The sequence below is a fragment of the Peromyscus maniculatus genome, chromosome 2 (genome assembly GCF_049852395.1).
Source record: "Peromyscus maniculatus bairdii isolate BWxNUB_F1_BW_parent chromosome 2, HU_Pman_BW_mat_3.1, whole genome shotgun sequence".
NCBI classification, from domain to species: domain Eukaryota; kingdom Metazoa; phylum Chordata; class Mammalia; order Rodentia; family Cricetidae; genus Peromyscus; species Peromyscus maniculatus.
Genome location: NC_134853.1, coordinates 168,578,220 through 168,600,550, shown reverse-complemented (window position 1 = coordinate 168,600,550; position 22,331 = coordinate 168,578,220). Strand labels below are relative to the sequence as shown.

Below are 22,331 nucleotides of genomic sequence, written 5' to 3'. Positions count from 1 at the left end.
GCTGCTACTTCATAACTGTAATTTTGCTACTGTTACGAATCATAATGTAAGCATCTGATATGCAGGGTATCTGATATGAGACCCCCCCCAAAGGGGTCATGACCTACAGGTTGAGAACCACTCCCTTAAGACATCAAAAGAAACTTCTCAAATTGAAAGAAAATGTCCCTACATGAAAGTTCCTGTGTATGCAAAGGGAGGCCTAGCATCTGAATGGTAACTGTGTGGCAGATGGAAGATCTCTTTCTTAGTGTGGAATGCTTTCTTTAAAATAAAATTGACCAAAGCCATGAGAAAGTTAGCACTTCTCTTGACTACATCAAAAGAGAAAAGCAGAAATTGATCTCACACAGTTACCCAAACCTCCTCCAAGGAAATTAGAAAAATAAATGAAAACAAATGAGACTCGAAAAGGAGCCAGAGGAGAGCATGCTGGACCACATTCCTCTTCCTCCCTGTCCCTGCAGAACTCTGCTAGCCCTCGCATGCCTGTCGGGCAAGATGGGTCTCCCAGGACATCATTAAGCATGGATGATGGGGTTTGGTCCAAGAGGATTAGTGTCTTTTCAATAAAATGCATCCCAGAGGCTGGAGAGCTGGCTCAGGGCTTGAGAATGGGTGTATTGTGTTCCAGAGGACCCAGTTAGCTTCCCAGCACCCATGTCAGGAGGCTCACAGCCACCTGTCACTCCTGCTCCAGGGGATCCGATGACTCCAGCCTCTGTGGGCATCCACATGCATGTGCACATACCCAGACACACAGACACAGACACACACAGACAGAGAAGTACACATCTGGCCTCTGTGGGTCTCCACATGCGTGTTCACATACCCATACACAGACACACAGACACAGACACACAGACACAGACACAGACACAGACACACACACACACACACACACACACAGAAGTACACATCTGGCCTCTGTGGGTCTCCACATGCATGTGCACATACCCAGACACAGACACACACAGAGACACAGACACAGACAGACAGACAGACAGACACACACACACACACACACACACACACACACACACACAAGTACACATCACTGGCTTCTGTGGGTCTCCACATACTGTGCACACACACAGAGAGACACACACAAAGTATACATAATTGCCCTCTGTGGATCTCTACATGTATGTGTACACATACACCCACACACCCCCCCACACACACAAGTACACATAACTGGCCTCTGTGCCTCTACATGCATGCGCACACACACAGACACACAGAAGTCCACGTAATTTATTTTAAAAATGAATTTTAAGGGGGAAAGGTGTCTCACAAAGCTCACGTTCTCTCTACAAGGAAAGGCTAAGGCATGATAAGGAGGTGGCCTTCAACGGGCCAGGAAGGGAATCCACAACAGAAACCAGCTTTGCTGGCACCGTGATCCCAGATTTCCAGCCTTCAGAACTGTGAGAAAATCCATCTCTGCTGTCTAAGCCTCACCATCCTGTGGCCTTGTGTTACAGCAGCCGGGACAGACTGACACAGGGCAGGTAAGACAGATGGAGAGTAAAGGAAGCAGTAGAGAAGGTCCAGGGCAACAGAAATTAGTTCTTCTGAAAATCCAACCAAGGTTGGGTGTGGTGTGCACGCCTTTAATCCCAGAGGCAGGCAGATCTCTGTGAGTTTGAAGATAGCCTAGTCTACATAGGGAGCTCTAGGCCAGACAGAACTACATAGTGAGACCTTGTTTTTTTTTTGGGGGGGGGGAGACACAAAAAGGCTACTGTGGCTGATGGACTGAGGTGGGGGAGGGAAGATGAGAATATGGACTGTGCAAAATAATGGTCCTGCAGTGGAAGACAATGACACTTTCTCCAAAAACTGAAGTTGGAGTTGCCCTAAGACTCAAGGGATTAAAATTAGGGACAGATGAGAGGACATCACTGTGAACTCTTAGGGACAATGGGATTATAAAAGGAATGCTGTGAACAGCTTTGTACCAACCAAGAAATGAGGTGTCCAAGGCGACAATCCAAACTATACATTGACTACTGTGGACCACTGAGCCATAAACGGCTCATTACATTGAAAGGACTTTCTGTTTTTTGGACCAACAGAATTAATTGAGAGTTAAACAGCAGAACAGGTATCTAAAATATTCCCGGAGATTTGGAGGCTAAACAATGTTAAAAGAGAAAAAAAATCATGAAAGAAACTAGCTATGGAACGTTTTTAAATGAATGAAAACTCAGAGCCGACATAGAAAAATTGGCTATGGTTAAAACCTGTGGCTACGGGAAAAGCGGGGCTAGAAGGGGGGTTGTGGTTTTCAGTGCTTATACTGTGTGTGTGCATAAAAATCAATCCATTTAATTTGTATTAACAAGTGTTTAAAAGATTCTGTAAGCTTTTCTGTAGAGCGAGTAGAAAAGGAAGGGCTGATTAATATCAAAGTAGAAAAATTAGATAAAGTACAATCAATTTTCTTAGTTAGATCTCTATCACAGCGATAAAACACTGGCCAAGAACAACTTGAGAAGGGAACAAGGGTTTATTTGACTTACATGTCTCCATTACAGTCCATCATTGAGGGACGACAGGGCAGAAACTCAAGCAGGTCAGGAAGCTAGAGGCAGGAGTTGATACAGGGGCCATGGAAGAATGCTAGGTACTGGCTTGTCCCCACACCTTGCTCAGCCTGCTTTCTTATAGCACCCAGCACCACCTGCCTGGGGTTGGCACTGCCCACGGTGGGGAGTGCCCACACACATCAATCATTAATCAAGAAAAGAGCTCACAGATTTGCCTACAGGCCAATTTGATGGAGGCGTTTCCTCAATCAAGGCTCCGCCTTCTCCATGATCCTGGCTTCTGTGGAGTTGACAGAACACCAGCCAGCATATCCGTGAAATATCAAGTGAACAACAATTGGAAATATCAAAAATACAAACAAATCCCCCCTAAAAGTAAAGACAAGAAGTTGGAAGGGAGGGTGTGTTGTGGGAAATCGGGAGGAAATAGAGAGCATCGTATTTCATTGTATACATGGATGAAAGTCTCAAAACTAGAAAAAAAATAAAAGCCCTTCAAAGATCAACAAATTGATGAATCTAGAGCTAATGTGATAAAAAAAACAAGGACAGAAAATAACAAATTATTAGTATCAGGAATGAAAAGTGACTCCAATAGGGAGACTGTATCCAGTAAAAGTATAATAACAGAATAGCATGAAACCTTATGGTGATTAATTAGGTAACACAGATGGAATGGGCAAATATCTTGAAGAGGAAAAATTAGTAATAATAATAAATAATAATAATCAAAGTCAGCCCCCAAAATAGAAAATCTAAATGACTCTATGTTTATTAAAGAAATTGATTTTATAATTATAAATCCTCCTATGAAGAAAACTCTCTCATCCTGAGTTCTGTCAGACATTTAAGGAGAGGATAAAGTTAACTTTACTGAACATTGTTCAGAAGAGAGAGGATGGTGGAGCATTAGACTCAAGTTCATTTCACAAGGCCAGTGTGTTTGATCTTAAGTAAAGACCAAGGCATCACAAGAAAACTCCTGACCAATAAGCAGCAGGGACGTAGTTGGCAAAACCTTAACAGGGTATTAGCAAAGGGGATGTGGCTACCTGTGAAAAGGATAATTCACCATGATTAATGGGGTTAACTGGGGATGTGCGAGATTGATTTAACATTTGAAAAAAATCAATGTAATTGCCTGTGTTCAGAGAACAAAGGATATCGACCGTATAATCTTATCAACAGCTACAGAAAATGGCGTAATTGTGTATTCATTCATGATTAAAAAAAAAAAAACTCCCAGCAAAGTAGGCATAGAAGGGTTTTCTACAATCAGATAAAGGGCGGCATCTCAGGCTGGAGAGCTCAGTGGACAAAGTCCTTGCTGTGTAAGCAAGAGGACCAGGGTTTGGGTCCCCAGAACCCGCATGAAGCCAGATATAGTACCCGAGCTCCTGGGATGAGATGGAGTGTCCACCTGCCCCCAGTAGGCTTACCTATTAGAAGGCTCAGTGCCTGGTTGTTGGTGCTGTTGGGGAGGAGGCACAGCCTTGTTGGGGGGAATCACTGGGGGTGGGATTTGAGAGTGCACAGCCTTGCTCAACTTCCCATTTGTTCTTTCTACTTCGTGATTACTGTTGAGGATGTGAGCTCTCAGCCTCAGGCTGCCGCCACCATACCTACATTTTGTTGCTATGACTCCCAGCCATGCTGGACCCTTATTCCTTAGGAATCATAGGCCCAGATAAACTCTTTCCTCTATAAGATACTTTTGGTCATGGAGTTTTCTCTCAGCAATATGAAAGTAACTAATATTGGAGGTAAAGGCAGAATTCTTGGAAGCTCATGGGCCAGCCAGCTGGGAGTACACCGCAGTAAAGAACAGGAAACCTTGTCTTGAACAAGACAGAAGGGAAAGACATACATCTGTGGTTGTCCTCTGGTCTCCACACCTAAACTGTGGTGTGTGTGTGTGTGTGTGTGTGTGTGTGTGTGTGTGTGTGCATTATGAGTGTAGTGAGTGTTTTGTGTGTGCCCACACATGCACATATACATATTTTAAAAAAATAAATGAAATCTCAAAAAGTCTATCCTGATGATCATAACTAGTATTCTAGTCTTATACTTCTACCTAAGATTAGGAATGTCTACACATTCCCCTTTACTGCTTCTCTCCAATGCTGGACTGGATGGAGGGCTTGGGAAAGTCAACATATAAGGAGAAAGTCTTTATGGATGGGAAAGAAGGAAGTGTTGTTCATTGAAAACAGTAAAGAATCTATGAAAAAAATTATTTGAACTGGTAGATGAGTCCAGAAAGACCACAGGAAACAAGCTGAATTGACAAAAAGCAAGCTTGTTTCCAAAGAGTGACAAGGATCAGTCAGAAACAGAGGTCAAGTAAAATACAATTTATGATGATGTAACACATTGCAATATTTTAGTGTGAAATTAATCAAATATGTAAGTACTCTGCACTTGAAGCTATAAACACTGTTGAGGGAAATAAAAGACTCAGTGGAGAGGTATGCATGTTCACAGACTGGATACAGCATGTTTATAGGGTGGACATACCATGTTCATGGGGTGGATGCACCATGTTCATGGACTGGATATACCATATTCATAGACTGGATACTCTGTGTTCATGGACTGGATGTACCATGTTCATGGACTGGATACACTGTGTTCATGGATTGGATGTATCATGTTCATGGACTGGATACACTGTGTTCATGGACTGGATGTACCATGTTCATGGACTGGATACACCATATTCATGGACTGGATACACTGTGTTCATGGATTTGAAGACAGTGTTCAGGTAGCAACTTTTTTTCCAGGTTGATCTGCAATTGCACAGAAACTCCATCTACCTGTCTTATAGAGATGAGCATGCTGACTCTAAACTTTATATAGAACATGCTTTGAATAGCTAAATGGATTTATAAAGACAAAATAAATATGTAAGAGTTATACTGCTGATTTCAGTACTGAAACTAAAGGCACAGGAACTGGGATAAGGTGAGAAAGGCCCCTGGGGGAGATCTTCCAAAGAGGCACATTTTTAAAAAGTTTAATAATTTATGAAGGGAGTGTCACACAGGCCACATCATGGTTCTGGTGGTCAGAGGACAACTTGTGGAGTTGATTCTCTCCTTCTTTCATGGGGGTTCCCAGGAATCAAGTTCATGTCCTCAGGTTGGCAACAAGGCTCTCTTTTCTGTCTCTCTGTATTTCTCTCTCTCTCTGTCTGCTTCTGTCTCTGTCTGTCTGTCTGTCTCTCTCTCTCTCTAACTACTGAGTCAACTGATAGACCCCTGATAATTTCACACACACACACACACACACACACACACACACACACACACACTATTGTGTGGGTTTTTTCATAGGTACTCACATACATTGTCACTAGACTCTATTTCAAGTGGGTAGACTCTTTCTAAATGACTCTGTGATCCTGTACACTTGACCTAGTTGCTGAACTTGAGGATTTTAGACTTTACCGTGTGAGTGATATATTTATACCCACGCAGGCATCCTTCTGGGTGTGTTACAAAGACTTACTGTGTACAAGCCTTCTATCCTTGCTTATGTGCTTTCCTGGGTATATTCCTGGACACATCAGGGTGATGCTGGGTGTGTGGTGAGCTCATCCTTCAAAGACCGTGCTTGTTGATGGCACCGTTAGTGCAGTTAGGACTTGCCAAGAACCCAAGTTCAGTTCCCAGCAACCATTTTGGGTGGCTCACAACCGCCTGAAACGCCAGCTGCAGGGTTGTACAACAATATGTACAACTCTCTCACTCGGCTCACAGGGAGGAGCTGCACAGGGCACCTTCAGCTGGGGTCAGAAGTACTGCAGTTGGGGGTTTCCCACTCCCTACCCCCCACCCCCACCCCTGCTTGGCCCTTTAATCCCAACACCAATGACAGGAAGAGTGCAATGGAAGGTACTCCTTGCTGTGGAAGGCAGTTCTCATACGGTAACTTAATTTTTCAATAGTTGTGCACTGTTCCATCATTGACAAACAGACTTGGACAGGTTTTTAAGTATTTAAAGTCACTTGGCTCACCAGGGACCCCAGCTCAAGGGCAGGACTCCCTAACTCTTAAGCTCAGAGTCCTCCAGCATGTCATGGATTTTCTACCTTAAATAGTAAACTTTTATCTCCCTAGTCACTTGGCTTTGGGGTTTATTATTCTTGAGTTTAGGGGTTTATTTTTTTTTTAGTTTTTTTAAATTTTATTAAGCATTACATAACATGCACATAGTATATAATATGCTGCATTTGCCTTCTAGCAGGAATAGGTGACCATAGAGGCGTAATTTTTTTTCATCAGCCAGGAAAATGCTTCCTTAGTCAATATTCTCCAAGCCCCTGGACTCACAGTAGTGATTGACTCCAGAGACACGTCTATCTCTTTCAATCAAATGCACTGGTAACGAAGTCAAACAACTCTTTTTTCCTTGCCCCCGTTGGTGAACTTGTGGATGTACGCAGTGGACACCCCAGGAATGGCCAAGCACACGCCCATGATGGCGAGGCCAGGGAGAATCTTGAACCACATCTCCTCACTGTTACTCACACTCCAAACCACAACTGGCTCCTCAGAGGTGACCGGGTTTTGGGTGTATTATTCTTGAAATACTTATTGAGTCTCTCCAAATAACCAGGAGTGAATAAATGGGGACCCCAGGCCACTGATAGAAGAAGTACAATTAAACCCCTAATTGATTGAGAAATATTAGATACTACAGAGGAAAAATACTGAGGGTGAGATCCTACAGCAGGAGGTCAGCTGATCTGACCTCTGACCTACGAGGGAACTGTAGAAGTGGTGTTATACTGCTCCTGTCAGTGAAGAGAGGGGACAGCAGAGGACCAAGGGGCAGTGTATGCAAAGACCCTGGGGCACCCCGAAGGGACATGTGTTAGAGGAAAGGCCTGAGTGCCAATTGGCGTACTTATAGTGCGGGGCCTGAAGGGAGCACTGATGAGAACTGAGCTTTGCAAGCCCCCGAACCTGCAGAGGAAGTTTTAGAACTTAGGCTACGAACAGAGAGAGCCACTGGGATGTGATAAGTGGGAGTGTTCTCATCTAGTTATGGTTTTGCACACGTGTGTGTGCAAGGGCGGCAAATGTGGCGCAGGCTCAATGGGAGGGCGTCCCCTTTCCTTGCTGGGGACAGAGGGGCCCCGTCCTTTTACTTCCTCTCCGCTTTCTGCTCTGCTTGTTCAGCTTTTAGTCAGTTTCCTTTCCCTGATCGGCTTTGACATTCCAGGCCTCAGGCTTGGAAAGTGAGAAGCTGCAGATGGCTTAGGCCTTGGAGCAGTGAAGCCAGGGGAACCGTGGCCCTGAAAGCTGTCAATGTCACAGGAGTCATCCTTCAGAGCTGCAGATACCTCCTCAGCAGAATGTCAAGCAGATCGGTACGAGGCGAAGCTGCCCCGAGCAGCTCTGAGCATTGTCAGAACACCGTAAACAAAATGGCTAGGTTTCCACAGAGGTTACCTGCTGGCCTCCCGCCCGCCACCCTCCACAGTGCCTGGGGCCCAGCTCTCCTCTACAGCATCTGTTTTTGCTACTTCAGAAACCCACCGAAGACAGGCCGTGGGACATCACAGGCATGAATGCCAAAAGGCCTCAATCAAAGCAGGCTGCCCCCTCAGTACCGATGGAAGTCCCCGGCTGGAGGGACCCCAGCCAGGCAAGACCAGAGGGGAGACAGGGAGCTGCCCCAGGAAGGGCCTGCTGGTGGTTATAGGAAGCTCAGAGCACTACCCTCATAGGCTACTCAGCCCCCATTGGATGCTTTTATTCTCTAATGTCAGAGACGCTTGGCCTTCAAGAAACTGAACAAGCCTATGGGGCTGGGGATTTAGCCTGGTGGTGGAGTGCTTGCCTCACATGTTCAAGGCCCTGTGTTCTATCCACAGCATGGCAAACACAAGGAGAATATGAAAATTCTGTAGAAATATAAAGAATGAGACCCAGACGCTATTACCCCTCCCTCTGGGCCCAAAAGTTGGACTTTCTCTGGGCCACCCATGCTGGGAGAAGGAAGAGGCTGAAGCTGCTGGTAGTCAGAGGGGAACTGGAATTCCAGAGAGATTGCACACGGTGCTGACATCCCATCAGACGACCTGGAGGGGGAGACTGGGGCCAAGACAACGAGGATGGGTGGGAGCACTCCTTGCCGGGGACTGATCAGCTGTGCACAACTCTTGCTTTTATTTTAACCCTAAACCTCATGCCAAGACCCCCAAAGATCTCTAGAGTTATGGGGGTCACCGGGCCTCTGTGTTTCTCTTTCCAATCTGGCCACATTCTTCTTCTGCTTTTCAGAGTAATTACTGTCTGATTGACCTACTGAGGAGGAGTGGCTGGGCCCGGATTGTTATGGTGCCGGGACCCAAGCTCTGACCCTTCAACTCTAGGGACAATAGCTGCCACCTCTAACTACAACTCCAGGGACTAACATTCTCTTCTGACCTATAGAGACACCTACACTCATGTACACACATTAGAAATAAATCTTAAAAAACAATAATAATAAAATGATGGGTTGCTGAGTCTAGGTTGTTATGGCTACCAAGACCCAGGCTATGATCCTAGCAGTTCCAGTAACAATAATGCTAATATTAGTAATACTAATAAATGGTCAGCACCCAGTCTCTGGGTTTAATTAGCTTATGTGTAGCCAGATCGCTGGCACACTGGACGCCTGGCCTCACATTGGTTTCCTCTGCCCCTTAGGGCTCCGCAGTAAATCAGAAGCACCCCTCCCCCCACATCTGAACAGTGCACTCCTGGGAAGGAACTTAGAACAACCCACCTCCTCAGTTTCCTCTTGGCACTCTTGGGGGACACTACAATATTTCCCAAGTTCTCTGTTTGTACACTAGGCCATTCTTGACCTAAACTGGAGAGCCCAGGGGCTGGCAATAGCTCTGAGTTCAACAGGAAAAGGCCTCTCTGAATGCGTGCGCTGAAGGAGCGTGGTGGCGTCAGGACATGATGGTGGCCACGGGCTGCCTGTGAGAGTGTCACAGAAAGCAGTGAGAGACAGCTCTTCCTGGGGAGGCTGTGTGACAAATACCTTCTGGCATGGTTTTACAGAGACTGCTCAGGTAATTGCTCCGTAGCTGACTGCGTCCGCTCCCTGTTCAGTAGCCAGCACAGGTGAAGGCAGCCTGTCTGGGGCAGGGTTGCAGTTCACATTCCTTTCTGTCCGTGAGAGCGCTGCAGTTTGCATTCAGCATGTGGAGGCAGTTTTTGTGTAAATGATCTCCGAAGGTTCTTGGTGGACTAATGACGTTAGCGTCTGGAAGGATGGAAATTGTCTTCGTAATTGACATGACGGCCGCGTGGTATGTCTTGGAGGAGGAAATTGGCACTGGAATCGGTGCAGTTTTAAAGTTATTATTATTAGAACCAGATTAGAAGAGAATTGCTGAAAAGCAAAAAACCAAAACAAAACAAAACAAAAACCCAAATATTTTCTTAACAAGAATCCCAACTGTGACAGCACACATTTGTTCTGACTTAAAGAGCCAGACACTTCACAAACACAGACTGAGCATTTTCATCGACCAACTTCCCAGAGAAAAGTTGGTGCGGGCAAACATGGCGACAGTCTGTTCTCTCTGGCCAGCTGCCATTCCTCGCTGGGACATGGGGTCCCTCTGCTCCTGTCCCCAACATACTTTCTACTAAATACAATCCAGGGTTTATTTTGTATTTTTTGAGAATTTCATACATTAGTACTATGTTTAAATCATTCCCACACCACCCCTCTAACTCCTTGTATCTCCCACCTCAAATCCATGACTTCTTTTTATTATTATTGTTTTACATACACACACATACACACACACACACACACACACACACACACACACACACACACACTATTGAGGCCATTTAGTGTTGTGTGTACATATGTGTATTTAGGGCTCACTCCTTGAGACTGGATAACCTCCCTAGAGAAAAGAAATTCCTATTTTCCTCTCTCTCTCTCTCTCTCTCTCTCTCTCTCTCTCTCTCTCTCTCTCTGACTATAGCTTTTCATCTAGGGATGGGATGGGATCTTGTGAAATTTGTTCAGTTGGTATTTGTATATCAGCTACAATCTAGTTTTAAAAACATAGACTGGTCAATTTTTTTTTTAATTTAAAGCTAGGTGGAATATGCATCTTGCAAATCAATTTAAGAATCTCTTTTTTAAAATAGCCTTCTGGCTTCAGGGTTTCCCGCATTTATTTAATAGGCTGAGGTACATTACAGTTAATGTCAATGGCCTGGTCTGCCCCGTGGAGAAAATAATTGTTGCAAAAGCAAGAATATAATCATATTCCTAGGTAAGTAAATGTCCTGAAAAATTGGATCCCAGCACCTGGAATAAGAATCCTGTATGAGTTAGATACCTAAGCTGAGAGAAATCAAAGTAGGAAGACAATCAAAACATTAGAATAAGTGTGTCCTTCAGTGAGAGAATTAATCATGCTAAATAGAAAAAATCTTAAAAATAGTTTCAGACTAATGCGGATTCTGAATTTCAGCATAATTGCAGCAGCCTAATTTGGCATAAAAACCAACTAATGAAATATTTTCATATCCCCGTCCATTCAATTTACCAGCTGGAGTTGCACAAGGCAGTAAGTGGCTTTTAAATTATCATGGCAAAAGTCTTCTAAATCTGTGGTTGGTTTTGAGTTTTGGTTGATGTTTCTGGAAGAAGAATGTGTGTGTGTGTGTGTGTGTGTGTGTGTGTGTGTGTGTGTGTGTGTGTATACACATCTCTGTGTGTGTATACACACATCTGTGTGTGTATGCGCATCTGTGTGAGTGTGTACACATCTGTGTGTGTGTGTGTGTACACAAGCACGTGTATGCATGATCCAGTGTGTGTGTGTGTGTGTGTGTGTGTGTGTGTGTGTGTGTGTATGTGTGTGTATACACATCTGTGTGTGTATACACATCTCTGTGGGTGTATACACACATCTCTGTGTGTGTATGCGCATCTGTGTGTGTGAGTGTGTACACATCTGTGTGTGTGTGTACACAAGCACGTGTATGCATGATCCAGTGTGTGTGTGTGTGTGTGTGTGTACAAGCACGTGTATGCATGATCCAGTGTATGTGTGTGTGTGTGTGTGTGTGTGTGTGTGTGTGTACACAAGCACGTGTATGCATGATCCAGTATTCTTTGTGGATTGGGTAAGGAGGGAGTCCTCATTCTTGCTAGCTGTGTCGCCGTCTGGAGCTGTGCTTCCCAGGCACGGTGCTTCGGGTTATCTGGAGATGAGGCATGTACAGCGGTTCTGTGGAGACTGTAGGGGTGCAGCAGTACCCCAGAGATCTCTACCCCTGCCCCTTTTTGTGTGATCGAGGGGTCTGATCACTTCACCTTCTACAGCAGAACTTTAAGGGCTCCTTTCCCGTGGATTATCTTGTTCACTGGTGGAGATAACGCATCTGAGCATGGGGGAGGGAACAATGCATAGGGGCCGCCCTAGCGTGCCTGTCACGGGTCCTGCAAGCCCAGTGCCCTGGCACCTCCCAGCTCAGCATGGCTTGGATTCCCTGGCAGCCCTGAGATGAGTCTCCTCCCCATTCTGCCTCTTTTTTCCTCCCCCTATAGAACCTCCTTCTTGTCCTCTCGATCACTTTGTTGGTGATGGCCTCGGGTTTGGCAGGACACAGTCTGCATGAGCATTGAGCCAGCTGCTGGCTCAGGCAGACTCTGGGCTAGCTCCGGACATTGGATGATAGCCCATCTCACTGCCATTGAACCTCCTTTTGCTGCTTTTTTTTGACCCAGAAACCTGGGTCTCAGTGACCCCTCTTGCCCTTCTTGAGCTGTGCTTCCACTGGAGGCTGTGTGGAGAAGGTCATTGGCCTGAGGAGGGTGTGACCACAGTCACCAGTGTTTGGACAATGGGGCTTAGATTTATTATCTTGGGACAGGAACAATGAACGACAGATTGTGTTCAAGGTAAAGTATAACAGAATATTCTACAACATCCATGTGTGGTGGGGCTGATGAGAGACATCCCAGATGATCTAACTGTCCAACAAGGAACTAGTCAAACCAATTCCAGCACTCTACAAATCTATGTTGGGTGAATGGTTATAGAAGAGAACATAGTCTCCTAAGGGAAGAAACCATGTGTAAGCCTGCGGCCACACCCCTGCTGCTCAGGGTTCCATGCTATCCTCCTGCCCAACCTCTACCCAGGGTTACTCTGAGTTCCCCTTCAGCAACCTCCAGGCTTATGTTTCTGCAGCTCCACACCCTCTCCTCACTGTGCCGGTTCTGTCTACCACGAGGTGTGGATGGGCTCCATCCTCCGACCAGCCTGTGTAGAAATGTGATTTCTGCGCATGCTGCCATTATTGTCGTCTGTCTGATGATATCTGAACAGTGGGCGTGGTGGTGAGAAAAACCAGTGTTAAAATGGGTGAAATGCTGCAAGTGAGCTAACTGCAGAGTAAGGCTGTCTGTCATTCATGTCCACTGCTGCTGGCATCACTGCAGCATCCTGTATGTGTAGTCAGGGATCATTGGGGGATGGAACTGATAGATTGAATATATATTAAAAGGGGGTTTACCCAAGTGGCGGTAGTACATGCCTTTAATCCCAGCACTCGGGAGGCAGAGGCAGGTGGATCTCTGTGAATTCGATGCCAACCTAGTCTACAGAGTGAGTTCCAAGAAAGGCGCCAAAGCTACACAAAGAAACCATGTCTCAAAAACAAAAAATGAAAAAGGGGGGAGTATTAGATTGGCCCACAGGATCTTGTGCTTACAATGTGCTCACCCACCACAGGACCTTTGCACATGCTGCCCGAACCACTTACTTCTCCTTTACTGATGGTTGGTTAGTTTTTGTCAACTTTATAATAGCCAGGCACACCTAAGAGGATGGAACCTCATTGGAGGAATTGTCCCCACCAGATTGACTTGTGAGCATGTTGGTAGGGCATTTTCTTGATTAATGGTTGATGTGGAAGTGCCATCCACTGGGGGTGGTACCACCCCTGGGAAAGTAGCCCTGAGTTATGTAAGAAAGCAAGTTGGACAAGAACTATGGGGAGCAAGCCAATGAGTAGCACTCATCCATGGCCTCTGCTTCAGTTCCTGCCTCAGGTTCCTGCTTTGAGTTCCTGCCCTGAGTTCCCTTCATGATGGGCTGTAAGCTCTAAGATGAAATCAACCCTTTCTGCCCCCAAGTTGCTTTTGAGTGCAGTGTTTCTCACAGCAATAGAAGGCAAACCAGGACATCAGCTTAGCACATTCCACACCTGAGCGCTCTTCCTGACTCCAGGAGGGGCAACATCTCTTGGTGTCCCCGAGTCTCCTAGGAAATTTACAGAACCCACAGGGCAATGAGGCTCCCAGCTGTGTAGTCTACATCATCTATATCTACATAATACATATCATCTATATTGACATCTATCTATATCATCATCTATATCTACATCATCTATATCTACATCATCTATATCTACATCATCTACATCTACATAATACATATCATCTATGTTGACATCTATCTATATCATCATCTATATCTACATCATCTATATCTACATCATCTACATCTTCAGCTATAGCTCTGGGGACCTGCCCCACCAGGAACTTAGGTCACCTGTGAAGAGAGGTGGCCTGGAACCGAGGAAAGGTACGTGTGCACTGCTCGCCCATTCCCCAGCCTCCCTCTTACCTGGAGACAGACACAGCGGGGAGTCAAGTCAAGCAAGAATTTGACTTAATGATAGGCAGTAAGCCTCTTTTATACCAGAAAACCTCAGAACCCTAGGAGGGGGTGAAGGAGCCAACCAATCATTTTAAAGGTCACCTTATTTACAAATTGTTTATGCCCTGACATCTTCTAAATAGCTTGAGCTAGCTTCCTTCCTCACCATTTGTCTCTAATCTCCATACAAACATCCCAAGCTAACTTCCTCTTAGCCATCCTTTGTATCTATTCTCTGCACAAACAGCTTAAACTAACTTCCTCTGGTACCATTTGTATCCACTCTCTGCATAAACAGCTTAAAGCTTAAGCTCTACTTATCTGAATTTCTCTCGGCACCCTCTTTGCAGCCCATGTATGCCCCACATACAGCTGTATCTATATCTGGGAATAGATACCACACAAGCAGCCCCCCTTCAAACTCCATTGTCCCTGAGAGGCTCCACCCCAAGGTCTTCAAAGATCTTTAGTAGCTAGCCAGCATGATGGTCCAGATGTCCCCAGAGCCATGTACCCCCAAAGACTAGCATCTATCCCGAGTAGAGGGAGGGCTCTGGGGCAGCCAGAAGGTGATGGGCCTGCCTGTTATTATAGGGAACACCCTTGAATATCAGTGAATTCACTCCTGTCCTCTGTCCTCTGAAGACTTGAGGGAAGGTAGGGAGGATCCTTGTCAAGTAATGGTCCCCAGAGAGGATGCTGTTGCAGCCACTTTCCCACCAATCCGCAGTCACCATGCGTCCGTGACTGGTGACTAATGTTGTCTGGGAAACTCAGTTGCTGCAGGCCTACCTTGGCCATCGGGGTTGTCTTGTGGAAGCATTGCAGCCTGAGGCTTGCTACACCTAGGTCACATAACCTTTCTAGGCCATTCCATGGAGCTACCTGTGCCTGTCCCGTCTGGGGCCGGCTCCTCTGAACAGATGCTAAAGGCTTTTTGTTTCTTTCATTTCTATAACAGAGACTTCAGGGGCTAAAGTTTGTCACCAGCTGGGTCGATACAGTCAGACCCCAAACTCGACATTGCATAAACGGAACCCAGTGCTTGGGAGAACCAATTCCTGTTAACTCCATCTCTTTGCACTAAGACACAGATTGCCCGGTCTACTGGGGGTGTGTGGAAGAGGGGGTAAAACCCCACAGAGGGTTGATATTCTAAAATGCAAAAACAGCAAGAGGTTCATGGTGTGGGTTATTTTTGTACATTTCTAAGTCTTACAAAGCCATAGACCCCTGTACCTACCTGGCACTGAGACCAGGAAGGAGACCAAAGTGCTGAGACCTGGGGACTCAAAGGCTGGTCTCACATGGTGTCTGCCTTCATGGCACTCCTAAGCTCCTGTCCATAGAAGCAGGTGAGTCTCCTGGTGGGGACCAGAGAGGGCCTCACAAGTGGTTGACTTATGGCTGGAGTCGTGAAAGTGGGCTAAGATGAGCTGATATGGAGAAGAGTTGTCAGGCATGGAGAGGGGCACAGAGCTGAGTCACAAGGCCTTCTCCAGGCTTTACAGCTCCCAGGGCAGCGAGTGGCTGCAGAGCTGGAGCTGAAGGTGGTCCTGGAGGACGGTCTGGGGTCTCCAGATATTCAGGTGTGTCAAAAGCTCAAACAAAGTACCTGTGGCCAAGGTGTCTGTGCTGGAATCACAAATATCTGGGGGTGCTCACGCAGCAGCCATCATCCTGAGAAGTTGCTGGGCTTCAGGCTGACTGAGGCTTGTGACCCCAGTCATCAAGTCAGAGCTGTGTTTGGCAGCCAGGAGGGCCTCTCCTGCGAGAGCAGGAGATAACTGGAGCTCAGGCTTCAAGGACCTTGTGTGACTCCATTTACTCCTGCCTGTTGATCAACAAGTCCATATTTTGTGTCACCACTGAGTGAATCTGCCTGGAAAGAAAACAGGCCTCTCTGTGAAGAGCACAACTCCATAGTTATAATGGACCTCAGTCATGTTAGTTCTGCTGCCTGGGCCTCAGTTTTCAGCTCTGTAAATGAAGAGAGCATGGCTCTCAGGACTCCAGGCTGTGTGGCTGGATTCGGCTCCCAGCCTGCTGTAGAACCGGCCCTCCTCCACAATCTTCCACAAATAGGACCAAGGTGTTGTGTCAAAATGTTATGGACTAGGGAAGTAGCTCAGTGGGTAGAATCCTCACCTAGAACACATATAACCCTGGGTTAGACCCCCAGCACCACTTACAATTGAACATGGTGGTGCAACACCCCCCACCCCCCCGCCTTAGAAGGCAGAGGCAAGGGGATCAGAAGTTCAAGGTCATGGTTGCCTACATAGTAAGTTAGAGGCTAACCTGGGCTACATGAGACTCTATCTCAAAAAAAAAAGTAAGATTTGTTTCACTAGATGCCTGGAGAAGCTGTGGCCTTTGGGGTGGGGGGGTGGGGGTGAAGGGTGGAGGGAGACTGGAGAATAAAAGACACACAGGGCAGAGAGCAGGGTGGAGGTGGCAGTCCTGTGGCAAAGGACTTTCCTGACTGAAGTAGCATCGAGTATTGCGTGAACAGTGGGGAGTGGGTTGCCTGGGTTGACCTAGCCTTCACCTCTGATGTGATGCAGCTTGATTGTGGTCACTGTTAATTTGTTTTAGGACTCAAATTGGTTGTAGTTCACTGTGGTGGCACAGACATGGAGCACCTGAGGGACACCCGAGCCTTGGGGCGTCTGAACAAGTAGCAAGTGCATTGACAGGGTGAATCAAGAGTGTGGAGGAGAAAGCACTGGATTAGAGGCCAGGTCCCAGGGGACTGTGGCGAGTGAGAGGTTCAGATAGCCAGTGAAGAGCTAGCCTGGGCAAGACAAGAGAGCAAGAGACAGGGCCCAGATTCCATATCCATAAAGCAAGCTGTCTGTACCTGAGCTCCTTGCCTTCACACATTGGGGTACACTGACTGAACCATGTCATGTCCCCCTGGGACCTCAGAATGTGATCCGATTTAGAAGCCAGTTCTTTGTAGATTTAACAAATCAAGTCAAAAATGATACCATATTGGACTAGGATGGCCCAGGTCTAATGACTGGTTTCCTTTGGAGAAAAGGAAGAATTGAATCTAGCCCCAGAAAGAGCATGTGAAGACAGTCAGCAGCCTGAGGGATGTCAAGGGATGCTGTGAGGTTGCTGCAACTTGGGAGCAGAAGGGGCAGGAAGGATCCTCCTGTGGGGGCCACAGAGGAAGCACAGCCTCAACACCCTGTCCTTAGTGACTTCCGGCACAGAGTCAACTGTTTTTCCATGCCCCGTTATTACCCAGTGATGAATCAGCTTCAGCTAGAGTGATGTTGGCTGCTGTGACATCAGCTGTCCAAGCTCAGGAGGCTGAGGCTACAGCCCCGGCTTGTGCCTTCACATTTCTCTGCTGGCTGAAGGGAAGAAGGGCAGAGACCTGGGCTGTAGCAGAGGTGGCTGAGAGTCCAAGGCAGCCAGCACGGCTCTGTTACGTGGGCAGTGTTGCACTTGGAGAGAACTGGTTAATACACGTGGCCCGCTGGCTTCTTGGTTGGAGTTTTAAGGGAGTGGTCCTCTTTCTAGCCACTGGAAGTGGTGAGAATCCATGCAGAGACAGACACTGGCTCCCAAGGGTTGCCGCTCACTGAACACCAGAAGTGGGAACAACAGAGAATCCTGTCCCAAGGCTCAGGTGTCTGTCTCAAAGCTGCCCTCTGCTTTGTGGGGTGCATGCCCAGCTCAAGCATACTGTGATGTTTATATTGAATATTTTAGTTTGCAGATATTTGAAATTAAATACATTTTCCACCTACACTATGAAAAATCCATTTATAGAAACCAAATCAAATTGGCGATCTAAGGACTGCTGGCCAAAAATGAAATATTTTAAAAATAAAACATATGGAGATTGGATTGCTGAAGTGGTGGCTTGTTCTGGGGCTCCTGTAGTGTGGGCTAGAGAGGTGGCTGATTGGATGGAGCCTTCTCTGGGGATCAATTTGCAACTGCCCTGCAGTCCTGCAGTCCGGCAAGGAAAAAGGAGTTCTTTGAACAAACTTAGTTAGCAGAAAGAGCCACTCGCCTGTGCTTTCTGGAGGTGGTCTTGTATGCTCTGGTGGATGTGTACTTCTTGTGGGCATGGCCTTTGCACCCTAGAGAGGATAGAAGCTGCATTCAAACCATCCAGACCTCGCTACCCCACCTGGCCATTCATCCTCAGGCTTCTGAAGAAGACAGATCCACACATAGAAATGCCAGCCTGACATCAAAGCTGAATTCCTCCTGAATTCTCCAACGTCTCAGACTCCAGTGTCCAACTGCGCGCCTGGCTAGGTCCCTGCAGAAATCTTATGGATAGAACTGTCCAGCCAAGATCAATGAAAGCTATCCACATCTGAGCCTGTAGGGCAGCCCAGCCCAGCCCAGGGTAAAGTCTAGCCAGCACCTTCCCCAGATGGCCTCCAAGTCCCAAGCTCTCCCTGGAGAGACGTTTCCTACAATTCATCTCCAACTCTATCCTGTTTCATTCATTCATCCTGATCATTCGGCCATTTGCTTTTCTGTTCATATACATGACAAATCCAAGAAGGGAGATGCAGCCTTCTAGTTGCTGCCCAGCGGTCACCATGTGGCATTGGGGCAGCAGGTCACAGTTAGACCTCAGCATCCCAATGCCAGGTCTACCTTCTTTTATTATTGTTTGCAGTGGTCTCGTTATGGTATTTTATACACACATATTATTGCACTTGGTTCCTGCTCATCTCCCTCACACTGCCCTTCCCCACTCTCCTGCATCCTTCTTATTGATCCCTTCCTCCCCACAAATAGTGTCCCCATGATGTCACATCACATATTCCATTACCTCTCTTATCCCCCTCCTCTCCTCCCATACAACCTCATCTTTCCTCTCATAGTCCCTTGCTGATTTTCTCTCTCTCTCTCACACACACACACACACACACACACACACACACACACACACACACACACCCTCCTTAGATTTCATATCAGAGAAAACATGGTGTATGTTTTTCCAAGCTTGGCTAATTTCACTTAACATAATTTCCAGTTCCATATATTTTTCTGCAAATGTCATAATTCATTTTGCTTTATTGCTGCATAAAATTCCATTGTGTATTTATACCATATTTTATATATCCATTCATCCTTCAATGGGCTGTTGCAAACAGCGTAGCAATAAATATGGGCGAGTGTCTTTGCAGTATGCTGGCTTAGAGACCTTAGTGGATCCACTTTTTTTTTAAAACTTACTGCCCTGGGCTGTTGCTTGATTCCCCTCAGCTTTGGTTTCAGGCTTAGCCTTGTGAGAACATCACCTAGCTCTCTACAGGTTGACAGTTTAGATGAGGTAGTGTACACAGTACAGAGCAGGACCTGGCTAAAACTCAGAGCGTAGAATGTTGCCTTGTTCACATGCATGGTCAGAGGCTGACCGAGCTTCTGTGTCCATGGTCTCTCACCTCACACCTCCATTTTGCCCGCTGACATGTGCTTCTTCAGTCAGGGAGGCTTGCTGTGTGTTTCTCTGGGTTTGAGCAGTGATGCCTGGCAGAGATCTGGGTGTGTGATAAGAACACCGTGAATACAAACTGAATAAGATTAGGAAGTGGGTGACGCTGTAAACTGGACAGTGTAGGTTGAGGAGCCCATTCCAGACTGCTCCATTTATGATAGTCCCCAAATGATAGTCTTCCAGGAGCATGGAGTCGCACAGGGAAAGCCACTCTGTGAAATTTATCATCAGTTCAGCAGACATTTGTTTAGTCCTTGCCATGTCATGGTCTGCTTCCTGGGGGCTTAGAAATGGGCCGCTACAGTGTCAGCACAGGGGAGTAGAGGCTTTTCCAAGCTCCCTCCCACAGCTGATGGGATGATTCCATTTCTCAGGCTCTTGGACTGAGTCTGCTGCTTACTGAATGTCACCCTCAGTCCTTAGCCACGTGGGCTCCATGGACACTTACCAGCGGCACATACACTCGAAGGTCAGTGTGGGGATGAGAAGATCCAGGTCAGCAATCTCTTGGGGTGGATGCTCAGGCCCGTGCAGGAAGCCTGCTGAGGAAACTACAGGACAGTGAGAACACTTCCCATCACTATGCAGTGCCTGAGAGCTGGGGCTCACGTTAGCATCGCTCTCCCTGGGAGCCCACACATTGTCTGACATGGACTTGTAGGTGACGGCTGATCACACTGCAGGGTGGAGGGTGTTAGTACTGAGCCCAGTTGGCGTGCACCAGAAGATATTGTTAATGGAACTTTTTAAGAACTTGGATATAAGGGCAGGAGCCATGGCTCAGGAGTTAAGAGCACTGACTGCTCTTCCAGAGGACCCAGATTCTGTTCCCAGCACCCACATGGTAGCTCACAACCATCTGTAATTCCAGTTCTAGGAGATCTGAGGTCCTCTTCTGACATCTGTAGGCACCAGCCACACATATGGTGCACACACATACATGCAGGCAAAACACCCATACACGTCAAAGAAAGAAATCATTGTTCAAAGAGCATGAGTGTGGTCCTGAGGGAAGAGGACACATTGGAAATGATTCTGAAGTTGGGGAGGTAAGAAACTGGGGGGAATGGGGGTTCCATTAGGACAGAGGGATTATGGGAAAGGGAGAAGTTTAGGGGAGAAAATTAAGAGTTCTTTGGCCATCGCAACAGTGGCATCCAAGTATAGAAACTGAAAAGCCGATTCAAGTCTGGAGCTCAAGGAGCATTGGACCGACCAGGGATGCAGATGCTTGACATCATCAATCATGGAAGAGTGCCGAAAGAAAGCGTATAAAGGAGAGAAAGTGGCCAAGGACCAAGGTTCACACAGAAAACATTTAGCAATCTAGAAGAAAAGAAAAGCTGGCAAAATAAATAGAGACACAGGGACATAATGGGAGCAGGGATAAAAACCAGGAAACCGTGGCTTGAAAGCCAACTTCAGAAAGACTGCCAAGTCGAGGCAGAGGTAGCTGAACCAAATTTCTGATGACAGTGGCTGAGAGGGGGCAATGACCAACTGGAAAAATAAATCTACAAAATTGTGCACTCAGAAAGACCCCCGGGCTAGAGTGGTAGAATGCTTGCCTATCAAGGGCAGGGCCTCAGGTCTCAGCCCCAGCACTGAAAAAAGAGTAACAAATAGCTGTTGAAAAAGATTTAGTTTTATTTTTTAATTGTGTGTGTGTGTGTGTGTGTGTGTGTGTGTGTGTGTGTGTATGTGCACACGCACACAGGACTTTGAGTAACTCTGTGATCTCTGTGAGTTCTAGGCCAGCCTGGTCTACAGAGTGCGTTCCAGGAAAGGCTCCAAAACTACACAGAGAAACCCTGTCTCAAAACAAACAAACAAACAAACAAACAAATAGAACCAAGACAGGGAACAGGGCGAGTGCAGGTGCCCTCAGAGGCCACAGGAGGCACACGCTAAGCAGGCACTCTACCCCTGAGCTGCCCTCAGCCCAGGATCTTTCTGAATATTCGGTTTTAAAGATTTCTTTTCCCAGTCATTTACTGGGATCACCCCATCTCAGCGACTCTCACTAGAAATTCGATATAGCTAAGTCCTTCCTCCACCTTGGCTGGGTCTCTGAACTTGGCTTCTGGGTCACCATAAGTACATCTCGTGGAGCTAGAGTTACAGGTGATTGTAAGCCACCTGACGTGGGCACAGGAACTGAACCTGTGTCCTCTGCAAGAGCAATGTGTGCTCATAACAGCTCAGAGTAATACATACTCAAAACAGCCAAGCAGTCTGTATAGACCCAAACCCATGAGCTTCTTGCCAGAAAGATCCCCTCCCCCATCAGAAAGCCCCTTTGATCTCAATTAATAAATCTGAAGATCAATTCAATCCATGTACATGGTAATCGCCAGGTGGGCTGCTTTGGGAGACAGGTTGTAAGAGTCTGTTTCCATAGAGGCTCTGAGTCTGTTACTCAAACCAAAGATGTAAAGCAGGCAGGTTAATTACTGGCAGGACCTCATGGTCTAAACATATTTGGGTTGGATCTTTATTTTGCCTCTTGCAGATTTCTGGCCCTTATTATGGGATGCAGTCCTCGATCCCAAGCCTTGTCCTGTCTGGAGTCTC

The 22,331-nt window shown here is 46.6% G+C and overlaps 1 protein-coding gene and 1 pseudogene across 12 annotated transcripts in view; one reads left to right on the top strand and one right to left on the bottom strand.

Moving 5' to 3' along the window:
* The window catches only part of Camta1 (calmodulin binding transcription activator 1), an 862,623-nt gene that overhangs the window by 478,969 nt on the left and 361,323 nt on the right, over positions 1-22,331 (top strand). The gene's annotated exons all lie outside the window — the stretch shown is intronic.
* Positions 6,756-7,100, bottom strand: LOC102910319 (NADH dehydrogenase [ubiquinone] 1 alpha subcomplex subunit 1 pseudogene; annotated as a pseudogene).